The following is a 12,582-nucleotide window of genomic DNA, read 5'->3' on the forward strand; positions in this document are numbered from 1 at the left end:
GGTAATTTCAGACAGGTGTCTGGCCTAGTTGCAGAGGTAACCGTAAGTTCTCGGAGATATCTCTCGGATAATTCGCATTGGAGACGAAGAAAGTAGGAGAAAGAGGCTAGAGATAAGTTTGGAAAGCAGAGTTGCAAGGACGATTTAGATTGGCAGGACTGGTTGAATCGAGTGGTCGGTGAAAAGTCGGATTATCGAACGAAATTTCCAACTAGAAAGCGGATTCGGATGGTCCGCGATGGTCACGTTCCCATATCTCGGTTGCCATATAGACACGCGAGCCGGGTGGACGCCGATTATGGCAACGAAACGGCAGGTCGAGCGGATCGTGCCAGTGAGACTTGCACTTTCGCTATGCGAAAACGATGGAGCGCGCTCGCTGGATACAAGAATTTCTCCGAACCCCTATTTACAGAGGCAATTTATGGGGGTAGAGCGCGATCAATAAAGAATTCAGACGATCCCGCGAGAGCGAGTCGCGTGTTCGCGTACCGTCCGCGCGATTTATAAGGTATCGGCACCGTTTCGTTTCGCATTAGTTAACGATTACACATCGTTTAGATCGTGTTTCTTATCGTTCCACAGTTTCGTGTTCTTCAACCGACTGGAACGCCGCTGTTTATACTCTTATTCTTCGTCGATCTTTCATCCCCGCTCGCCGAGTAACGAAGAAGAAGTGGCCAGCGGTCGAACGACGTTTTATCCGGGCGTTGCTGTTTGTTCATTACAGGTTACACGGTTTTTATGCATTCTGCTTATAAACGTGTCGGTTTTGTCCGAGTCACTCGTGCAACGATACATTAAGTTTGAGACGGTTCGAATTTTACACCATTCTTTGCCTGAGAATGTGATTCGAGGTTCAAAATCGGTCGCTGCTCGCTTGCTACAGGTTACAGAATTTTTATGGGTTCTACTTACAAATGTGTCGGTTTATGTCCAAGTCACTCGTGGAACAATATATTAACCCTTTGCATTCGGCGATCTTTTCGTTACGGAACATAGTAATTCGAAAACTTTCTGCCATAAAGTCGACGATATTTTCAAAACGGTAAATAAGAAATGCAAATTAATTGTAAGACACAGAATTATTTTACCTCGATATTCCACGCATTGTTGGGCAATTTTAAATTCGAGATATTAAATAATAATGATGTTTAGAATTTGATTGAATGGTGACTAAGAGTCGACTCTCGAGTGTAAAGGGTTAACACTAGAACTACCGATCTTTAATGGGTACCTAACTATAACGTGCACAGATTATAGTAATTTCAGCGATACGATGAATACGAGTGAATATATTTATTACAGTTCTTTCTTAATACGAGTTGATACCAATTTTATTCTTGAAGCAGGTGTATGTGTTCGGTGATCGCGAAAAGGAAAATTCTGGGGCCAGTCATTTTCAATTGGTTGGTAGTTCTAGTGTTAACCCTTTGCACTCGAGAGGTGAGCTTCAGTCACCGTTTCATAAAATTTGGAAGATCCATATTAATCAATATATCAAATTTAATGTAACGTAACGGTGTGCGAGGTATCGAAATCAAATAATTCTACAATTCTGTTATTATACAATTCTTTATTTACCGCTCAAAAAAGTATCGTCGGATTTTTAGTAGAAAATTTTTGAATTTCTACTTTTCTCTAGCCAAAAAATCGTCGAGTACAAAGGGTCAAGTTTGAGACGGTTCGAATTTTGCACCATTCTTTGCCTGAGAATATGATTTGAGGATCAAAATCGGTCGCTGCTCGCTTGCTACAGGTTACAGGATCTTTATGAATTCTGCTTATAAATGTGTAATTTTTGTTAAAGCCATTGGTTGAGCGAGCTCTTGGTTTTTATGCTATTCGAAGCTTAATCGTTCCTTCTGCAAGTATGATTCGAGGCTTAAAATCGGTCGCTACTCGCTTCCTACAGGTTACAGGCTTTTTATGAATTCTACTGATAAACGTATCATTTTTGTTGAACACACTTGTTAAACGATTTTCTAATTTTTCGACTAGTCGAATTTTAGACGATTCCTTGCCCGAGAGTATGATTTGAGGTTGAAAATGGGTCGCTGGTTGTTTGGTACAGGTTACACGATTTTTATAAATTCCGCTTATAAATGTGTCATATTTGATAAACTCACTTGTTAAACGAGTTTCTAATTTTTGACAGTTCTTTTCCCAGAACAATGGTTCGAGGTTCAAAATCGGGCGCTGGTTGTTTGAAACAGGTGTCACTGATGTTGTGAATTCTGCTTATAGACTTGTCAATATTGTTGAACTCACTTGTTAAACGAGCTTCTGATTTTTAGACGATTCTGACCATATTTTTTAATGCCACTATTACGTGTATTTTATTTTTCTTTCTTCACTGGACATCACGAATTTTGGACTTTCGGGTGTTCAGGATTCTCCTTTGGCTACCTAACTAATAATTACTTTTATATTTCTATATTTTCACGGTTAAATGGCTGATCCGCTCTGCAAGAAGGTCTTGCTAGTCACGTATTTAGCTACTCCGATTTTATTATACCTGTTCGTAAATTTTTCTGTCCGATTAAAAGATAAAAATATTTCCGAATTAGACTGTTTTCTTCTGGTTATACAGGATTTATGGGTTACAGTGATCTCGATGGAAGGATATCGGTAGCGACGCAGAGAAAGCGAATTCAACGTGGATCGAGCTTTCCGCGACATCCGCGATTCGTTGAACTTTCCGTGTAGGTTCGCGTGAACGTATTCAAGTGCAACTGGTTCGGCCAGCGAGGAAACTTGTACAGCCCTTGTGTCGATCTGGATCGAGAATGCGGTCTTACCACTGAACCCACCACAGCCGCGAAACCGTTTTTAGATACTTCTCTAAAAATTCTGCATTCGACGTCACCGCTTTGCTCATCCGATTCCTCCGTTTTTCTTTCGATGCAAGTGTATCGATTTTCCGATGTCTTCATCTATTCCACGTATCATTTCACCGGCTGTGGTAGATATAGTATGAAAAATACGCGACGAAGGTGCCCCACTTTGTGCTGAAGTCCACGCCACTGTCTTCTCTTATTAATCTGCGATTTCGATCAATTTATATCTAGTTTGCTTCTATAGTAATTATTTGAAACGAGAGATTCTGAAATTTGTGCATACATGATCTCTTATGCGCTCTCTTAAATTTCTCAATGAAATTTTATCTCGTTGAATGAATTCCTCGATAGGTCGACAGAATTGAAAAATGAATTAACCCTTTGCACTCGACGAATTTGTCGTTAGAGAGAAATAGTAATTCAAAGGCTTTCCGTCTTACAGTCGAGGATATTTTTAAAACGATAAATAAGAAATCGTATGCAAATTAAAGCGTAGAATAATTTGAATAATTCTAAATTTAATGTATTAATTAACATCGACTTTTAGAATCTGATTGACGATCGAGAGTGGCCTCTCGAGTGCAAAGAGTTAAAAATTGTTTATCTTTTGTTTCGGAGAAATAGTATTATTTTTGTTGATAATGAAATAAGTGGTTTGTGTGCCATTTATTTTGTTTTCCCTTATTTTATGAATTTCCTTTTCTTATTTATAATCTCCTCGACACGAGCTTCGATTATTGTATTTCCCTTCGCAATAAATTCTTTGTTCATACTTATCACCACGAAATTTCTATAAGCATCTGTAAAATATCAATTTTATTACGATATAAACGAATGCAACGCGATACATGAGCGATAAAATTATTTCTCTGAAATGCATTACTTACTCCACTTTCGTAATCACGTACTTACACGTGTCAGTGTAAAAATCGCGAGAAAGATAAGTATAAATAACATATAATAACTAATAACGATAAACGAATATTCTGTATAGATAAGAATAAATAAATAAACGAAGTACATACTCGATAAGAGACACATCGACTCTTTTCACAGACGATCCGCATTTGCCACAGGTACCGAGCAATCGCGTTTCTCAATCCATACTCGACTTACCTGCTCATCGTTACCGACCAATTATACAAAATAACGGTCCAACACGCGTGCAGCCTTATCTCGATCGCCTATCGACTCCTCCTCGAGCAAAAAGTATTTCATTAGCATAATCCAGTTAATCGATAATGCGCTTAGGCGCGAAAATCGAGAATCGACGGGGTCCGTTTAATTAACGCATTAAAGGAAGCGCGGCTACCCTATTACGCCGGTTATTTCGCGTCTTTATATGGGACGAATTAATTATTTCCTATTTCACGCGGTTGCGAAAGCTGCCTTTTAGCCGGCCATCACCGCGAAACGTTCACCAACGCGACTGCGAGCACTCTCGCGTAATTAAAATACCGCGCGGCGTCCGCGCATGCGTTAATTCGCAACGCGGATTCCCTATGGAACCTTCGATTCCCTATCGCGAAGTTACCGCGAAGTTACCGCGATGGACGTCGGTAGGGTTTCCGCGAGGAACGCGTTAACGATCTCGTGGAAACGTTGCATCGGATGCACCCAGCGGCCTCGTTGGATCGTCCATATCGAGTACCCTGTGCGCCATGGAATTTGAAATATTAATCGCGATATCGCGGATGCGGGTAAATGCACTTCAATTACGCATCGCTCTATGCGCTACGATTATTACCAGTCTATAGTAATACGAGATTAAAATAATAAATTATGATAGAATGCAACCACTGCAACGAGTTTTATTAGCAGGCGAAGGGGAGTATAGCGCTTGTGTAGGTTAGGTATTGAGGATGTCGAAAATAATTCGGAGATGGCGTATATTTGTATAAAGGAACACGATTTTATACTTACAAAGAGAGTGTAAGTTATTCATTGATTTAGTTGAAACTTGATGACGATTAGTGACGGACAGTTCTTTGTGGAGATTGTGTTTGGCTTCGAAATAATAAGTTGACTGTGTCCCTATCTTCCTCTCGCGTGTTTTCATATTCTATGAGCTAATAGGCCTAGCATTTATGTAGACCCCCTTGATAGGGCTATGTAATCTGTATTTGGATATAGTTTCCGAATTTGAGGTATAAGGATAGGGGTTGCAAGCGGAAAAGCGAACTGAATTATTGCCCTATACTTGAGGTGCTTGGCGTACATGATGGTCAAGCGTCAAGGTGCCATCGTGTTTTACCTGGGTACGAGATCGGCAATATGGTTTTTCCCGATGAGTGATAATATCGCCGAAACGGTATTTCATGGCTTAACCTTTAGGTATGGCTGAATTTTACGCGAAGCGATTTCTGGGGACGGCAGGGTCTGACACGAACTACATATAAGCGATACAGCACTGAAATGTGTGACAGGAAATGCTGTTCTCTACGCGAGCACGTTAAAATGAAGTTATCGATGATATAATTATAAATTTTCTTAAAATATATTACACATACTTTAACTTTAACAATTCGCTTTAATAATTTTAATAAACTTGGGTATGATATATTTTACAATATGGCGTGACACATAGACTCACGTCAAAGACTTCAAACTCATAGATAGATCTACGTCTTTGGTTATTTTGAACGTATGATACAATTTTGTTACGCTTTTTTCATTTTTTTGCATTTACAATATGGAGGAAAATGTTTTCGGTTGGTGTAAACACTGTTATACATCGATGTGGAGATAAAAGAAGCGTGAAGGCAACGCATACGAAGACGAATATTTAATCTAAACAGTGAACAAGTGGGCTACAATTGTTGCGCGTCGTTCAGAGAGATGAAATTTCTGAAAGCCACTATAGTGGCTCGTCATACCTAAGAAGTTAACAGTAGGTTTATAGATTTAGTCATGCAGTTCAAGAAAATGTACCATTAAAAGGCAACTACTCGATAGTTTTTGAGATATTTATGATTAAAGCTTTATTATTAGAGATCTTTATTAACTAGAGATTTCTTCCGAATGGTTATCAAGTGACATTGTGTCCTAACGGCAACATCTGAAAATTGTTACCAGCGTGGGAGAAAACCTGTGTTTCCTATCAAAATTTCTTCCTGCGTGAATTTTTGGACACCCTATATATATATTCCTTAATTTCGACCAGTTGGAATATCAATAAGGGAAAATGGTGTTGGTTCGATGGTCGTTTTGACGCTTCGTTTGAAGATGTAACTCTGTTTGCTCGATTTACAGCAATCTTCTTTCAACGCTGGTGGTTCCAATTGCGGTTTCAGAGGAATTGCCTGCATTTATGGTTCGGCAAACAAAGGTGTGCCTTCGAGGATCGGAAAAATTATGCTCCAGCTGGTCTTATTCGCGCGGGCATTTTATACCGCCCGATCGAGTTACCTGCGATCGTATAAGCGATACCTCTTGTCGTAATGAAAATGTTAGTTAACAGCTACTTTCGAAACTTGTTTGTAAACTAAATTTGCGTTTTCTTCCTTCCCTTTTTATTTTCAATCTGCAGAGTTTTTCCTTTCACCGTGCGTTATCATTTCGCACCTAATCGCTCCCCGTTATATCGAAGAATGTTAATCAGATATACGATTACGATAATACCGACCTCTCGATTAGGATTCAATTAAGAAAATTCGAATCGTAGTGACGCCGATGAAAGTAAATGAAAATGCTCCCTGTAGAAATATCGCGTGTACCGTATGTTCGTGTGCAATCAATACGCACAGCTTCTTCGAGTGTAACGAGATCACTATTGTTGAAAATTTTATTCATTCTCCATCGGGATTTTTCAGACCGAAATTCTAATTTTCGTATTTTCATCGTAATTTTTATTTCGTTAATTCTCTGCACTGCGATTTAATTGCGAAAAGGTATAAATCGAAGTGGTATTTAATTCTAGTTAACCACTATATACCTATTCCAAGCACGAAGAAATTGGATAAAAATTGTAGAAATTTGTCGAACTTTGTGCACAATAAAACGCATGAAACAATTATAGTCGCGTGATTAGTGTAGCTTAGTAGATTAGTAAATCGTGAAATTTTCACACGAAGAAATTTGACATCTTTGACATTTGACACGAGTCAGACTCGTCATTGTAATGCAAAGGGTTAATGCGAAGAATATTAACGAAAGGCGTAATTACGTTAGAAGCAGTTTTTCCAATTGAATTAAGGGAATTCAGATCTCGCTAATGACGTTGGATGGGATGAAATTATTACACGGAATTTCCTCGAGCAACACGAGTTGGGTATGGTTAAACTCGGTCCTCGCTTAGTCGACCGGACGCCATGTTCTCTTGTAACCATTTAGCATAACGACGCGAGAATTCTATAAACCTTTTACGAGCGAAATCGATTAATAATTCCAGCCAAGCAAAGACTTCGACTTTTATCTTTTAACACGCGTTATTCCTCATAATCACGCCTGTGGTCGGTCGTAAGATAATAATCTGATCGAAAATATTAAAAAGACAGAAGTACTAAAATAAAAGATACTAAATATTGGAAAAATATCGTAAAATCACATAATAATTACAGGCTAATACGATACGGATAATAAATAAGCATCATCTTACCTCATTAATAAACATTTTCTCTGCAAACTTATTATTCCCACTTCTCAATCGAGGTTTCCAAAAAGTAAAAAAAATATACTATATGCTATTTTTAACACGTTGAATGCCACACCAGTTTTACAGGGATTGCCCGTGGCTCCACGATGAATTTTCTATTATGCGATACATAGAATGTCGAAATATTATCTGCAATAGATAAATTACAGTGTATAACCATATTTGACAAGTTAACTCATTGCACTCGAAAGGTGACCCTCAGTCACTATTTCATAAAATTTGGAAGATCTATATTAATTAATATATCAAATTTAATGTAATGTAACAGTGTGCGAGGTATCGAAATCAAATAATTCTACAATTCCATTATTATAATATTCTTTATTTACTGCTCAAAAAAGTATCGTCAGTTTTTTAATAGAGAATCTTTGATTTTCTACTCTTCTCGGGCCAAAAAATCTTCGAGTGCGAAGGGTTAATTGCGACGGGGGTCACCGTCATTGAATCAACGATGGTAATAATAAAAATTTCTAAATATTGACATTTCTTTCAATTATATATATTTCTATCAATCTGGGCGCCGGTGGCCCCCATGGCATTCGACGTGTAAAAAAAGCAAATCGAAAATCGACCAATGCCAATTAGGGTGTTATTTTCGGGAAAAATGGAAAAGCGACTAATATCGTTATGAAGGTTATTTTGAAAAATAAACTACCGAGTTGCGTGGTCTTTACGGGTATCCACACAACTCGATCTACGCAACCCACCATTTTGTTTTACGATATCTCGTTCCATTCTCGATTGCTCCACACCTAGTAACTCTGCCGCAGTGGAAAGAACGCGAATGAGAATACCAATTATGATAATACCGGCTGCTCGGAAATCAATTAAGAAAATTCAAATCGGCCGAGTGAAATTAAACGAAATTACTGCTCGGCAACCGACAGAAATATCTCGCGTACCGACACGCCGGTATAGAATTATTACGCGGAATTATCGCGCACGATCGGCTGGTAGAGATGGAGTTAGGAACGGTTAACTCGGTGCCCGATTAGCCAGGCGGGCGCCATGATCTCTGGCAGTCGGGACTCTAGAACGGTATCAGCGTCGACTGAGAGGAACTGGTCTAACAACGAGGTGTCGCCGAAAAGCAAAAACCACCACGACTCGGTTGTAACTCTTCCCCTAATGATACGTTGTCCGGCTAATTACCAGAGCCGAGAAATTAGAAGGGAAAGGTAAATGGCAGCGGGTGATTCCGTTTTCGCGTGATCGGCCAGCGAAGCTGTGGCCGTCGCTGCTGTTTTCAGATACGTCGATCCGGCATCAATCAGAAGCAGCATGGTGCTCGTTAGCCGTGAACGCATGCCAGGTGAAACAAAGTCCAGGAAAGCCGAGTCATAAGTCACTGGGCCGAATGACGTTTCGCTTTTAATCTAGGTCGATAACGCGGCCATAAAATCCGCCTCTCCGGTCTCCATCTTTTTCTTGCGTCTTCTTCCTCTTCTCGGATCTTTGCTGTGCCTGGTCCCTTTCCGTTCGCCGAGATGTATCGATTAGAAGACAGTCTGGTCCTTTTTTGCCGCGATCGGATGATGGACGAGCGTGCTTTGACTCAGAATGTGGGAGTGGCACGGTTGATTAGCGTAGTCGTTGGATGTCGTTAGCCGATACGGTTTGGTCGCCTTCTTTTTCCGGTTCGTCGTTAACGTTCGATAAGACCGACCGAGTAGTTTTCATGGATTAATGAATGCTCCCAGGGACATCCTTGATCCCAGCCGAGTAAGATTAACGATTTTAAGTTGGCGAAATTGATAGGTGGCAGGGAATTTAATTAATAACTGCGGCTTAGGGTATTCGGTGTCCAGGGGGCAGCACTGCTCTGGATAGGACGCGCGTCAGATTGCGCGAGGCGTGTCTTTGTTAATGCGTTATTCGTGTTCGTACTAATATTTACTCGCGAGTTTTTGCATTTCGCTTTATATACGGATATCTATTTGTTAGGTTAACTTCTTTTTGTGGTTTTAGACGAGAATGCTGTTTGTCTTATATTATTATATTATATTATAGGTGGTATTCGTGTAACGCTGATAAATGTTGGAAGCGCATCTTTATTAATGCGTTGTTCGTGTTCGTATTTACTTGGAATTTTTATTTTATAAGCAGGAATATCTCTGTGTTATTATTTTGTTTTTCTATATTTTCAAAAGAGAGATACCTTTTGTTACATTATATTGTAGGTGATATTCGTGTAACGTTGATGTATTTTGGAAGCGCATCTTTATTAATGCGTTGTTCGTGTTCGTATTTACTTGGAATTTTTATTTTATAAGCAGGAATATCTCTGTGTTATTATTTTGTTTTTCTATATTTTCAAAAGAGAGATACCTTTTGTTACATTATATTGTAGGTGATATTCGTGTAACGTTGATGTATTTTGGAAGCGCATCTTTATTAATGCGTTGTTCGTGTTCGTATTTACTTGGAATTTTTATTTTATAAGCAGGAATATCTCTGTGTTATTATTTTGTTTTTCTATATTTTCAAAAGAGAGATACCTTTTGTTACATTATATTGTAGGTGATATTCGTGTAACGTTGATGTATTTTGGAAGCGCATCTTTATTAATGCGTTGTTCGTGTTCGTATTTACTTGGAATTTTTATTTTATAAGCAGGAATATCTCTGTGTTATTATTTTGTTTTTCTATATTTTCAAAAGAGAGATACCTTTTGTTACATTATATTGTAGGTGATATTCGTGTAACGTTGATGTATTTTGGAAGCGCATCTTTATTAATGCGTTGTTCGTGTTCGTATTTACTTGGAATTTTTATTTTATAAGCAGGAATATCTCTGTGTTATTATTTTGTTTTTCTATATTTTCAAAAGAGAGATACCTTTTGTTACATTATATTGTAGGTGATATTCGTGTAACGTTGATGTATTTTGGAAGCGCATCTTTATTAATGCGTTGTTCGTGTTCGTATTTACTTGGAATTTTTATTTTATAAGCAGGAATATCTCTGTGTTATTATTTTGTTTTTCTATATTTTTTAAAAGAGTGTTACCTTTTGTTACATAATACTGTAGGCGATATTCGTATAACGCATTATTAACAGCGTACCTTTATTAACCCTTCGCACTCGAGATGCGATCTCTGATTCTAAAAATCAATATTGATTAATGTATCACGTTTAAAATGACTCAAGGATGCATGCAATATCGAAATAAAATAACTCTACGTCTAAATTTGCATAGGTTTTCTTATTTAAAAATATCGTCGACTTTATAGCAGAAAGTCTTCGAATTACTATTTTTCTCTAACGCAAAATCGCCATGTGCAAAGAGTTAATACGTGGTTCGTATTCATACGAGTGTATATTTGGAATTTTCATTTCCTAAATGGGAATATCTCTTTGTTACGTTATTATCTTCTTTTTCTATATTTTTCTACGTAGAATGTTATTTAGTTCTTAATTGGTATTATATTATACAATAATAGTATATAATATATAAGACAAAGTACAAACTCCATAATGTCCGCATATTAATTCGATTCACGGCAAGTCGATCAAATCATCGGTAAACAATCTGCTTCCTCGCGTTTGGAGATACTAAAATACACGAATTCGTTGCATGTGTGAAAAATCCGTGGTTGGTGCCCGTTTCTTATGCCTGTAACCGCGATCGAACACGGTACGGTACATCGGTCGTGGACGTCGATCCCATCGATAGTAAATTTCATTAAGTGACGGGAGACAGATAACGCGACCCATATGCCAATTCGTTTCGCGTATTCCAAATGCCACTCGTGGCCGTTTAAGGGCATTATTACGGTGCGCCATGTTCCCGCACGATGCCGGACTCATTGTGCAGGTCGTGTCTATTGTGTCACGGCGCTCGTAACTATATGGCGATCGTGTGGGAAAGAGCGGAAAAAATAGACGCGCCTGAAATAGACCGAACGGTAAAACCGTCGACTGCTGGGTACACTCGTAACGCTAAAATCACCGTGTTGTCACGGGAGCACAGCGGATTTCGAAAGAGCCGTCTATCTAGATCTAGTAGTTGACGAGAGTTGACACAGCGATCTCGTCATTCGAATTTTCTTACCACTCGAAATATATTTTTGTTAGCGAAATTCGGATATTTGGGAATTTTTGTTATTCGTTATATTTTTATAATTTTTACAATTGGTTAATTATAGATCGTAGTTATGTAGATATAGATATGCCTTCATACCCGGAAGTATTTTTATTCGAGGTATCGATTATTCTTTTTTCAATTTCTGGCCGTATTTTTCGTTACACTACGATTCAATATTGTTGTCGATAAAACATCGAAAAATAAAATATTTTTTATATTATATTTCCTACTGAAAAATATACCAGTCACGTGTATATGAAATGTGTTTATAATATTTTACATATGGTAATATTTCCGCGGGAAATTGCGAAATATTCGTTAATTTGCAAGGGAATGATAATAATATTCAAATATGTGGAATAAAATGGAAAAAAAAATATTGGCAGCAGCGGGAATCGAACCGACGACTGTTCGGAGTGCGCCGGGCGCCGCGTTCGAACGGAGTTTAGTGCAAAAGTATCGACAATTATCGAGTTGCAGTTGCATTTCAATATTCGTTATCGCATTGCGCAAAAGGCAAAAGAATTTGTCAGAAGTGGGATTCGAACCCACGCCCTCAGAGAGGACCAGAACGCCCTGAAACTCAGTTTCGAACCGAGAAGGTGAGAACCTTGAGTCTGGCGCCTTAGACCGCTCGGCCATCCTGACATGTGGAAGCATACGTTCACTTTAGTGCTTTTCCGTGGACAGAGAATATATATCATTGATAACTATATCTACGTAAATACTTATTTCGCGCAATTTTTCGACACGTTATATTAATATCGGCATATTGTTAACGTAAAAATTTATTAAATAAACTTTTTCGCTGTAAAATTGGATTTCATTAATTTTGTTTGTATTAAAAATAATTTAATAGCATTATGCACTTATATATATATATACGTTAACAAATTTTGTGAATAATGAAAATCGCATGCTGTATTAGCAAATAAAAAAATTCGTGGCAATATTAATATATTATTAACGTAAAAATTATTAAATAAATTTTCTTGCTTTAA

General features: G+C 38.1%; 1 protein-coding gene and 1 non-coding gene across 2 annotated transcripts in view; one reads left to right on the forward strand and one right to left on the reverse strand.

The window, feature by feature from the left end:
* Positions 1-12,582, forward strand: part of dgo (ankyrin repeat domain containing protein 6 diego) — a 198,157-nt gene that overhangs the window by 104,249 nt on the left and 81,326 nt on the right. The gene's annotated exons all lie outside the window — the stretch shown is intronic.
* On the reverse strand, positions 12,109-12,229 carry TRNAL-CAA (transfer RNA leucine (anticodon CAA)). Its single transcript has 2 exons — positions 12,192-12,229; positions 12,109-12,153 (listed from the first exon to the last, which is right to left on the reverse strand). It is a non-coding gene; the product is annotated as a tRNA-Leu (tRNA).

Source organism: Eufriesea mexicana, unplaced genomic scaffold, assembly GCF_001483705.2.
Source record: "Eufriesea mexicana isolate 0111107269 unplaced genomic scaffold, ASM148370v2 scaffold492, whole genome shotgun sequence".
Lineage (NCBI taxonomy): Eukaryota > Metazoa > Arthropoda > Insecta > Hymenoptera > Apidae > Eufriesea > Eufriesea mexicana.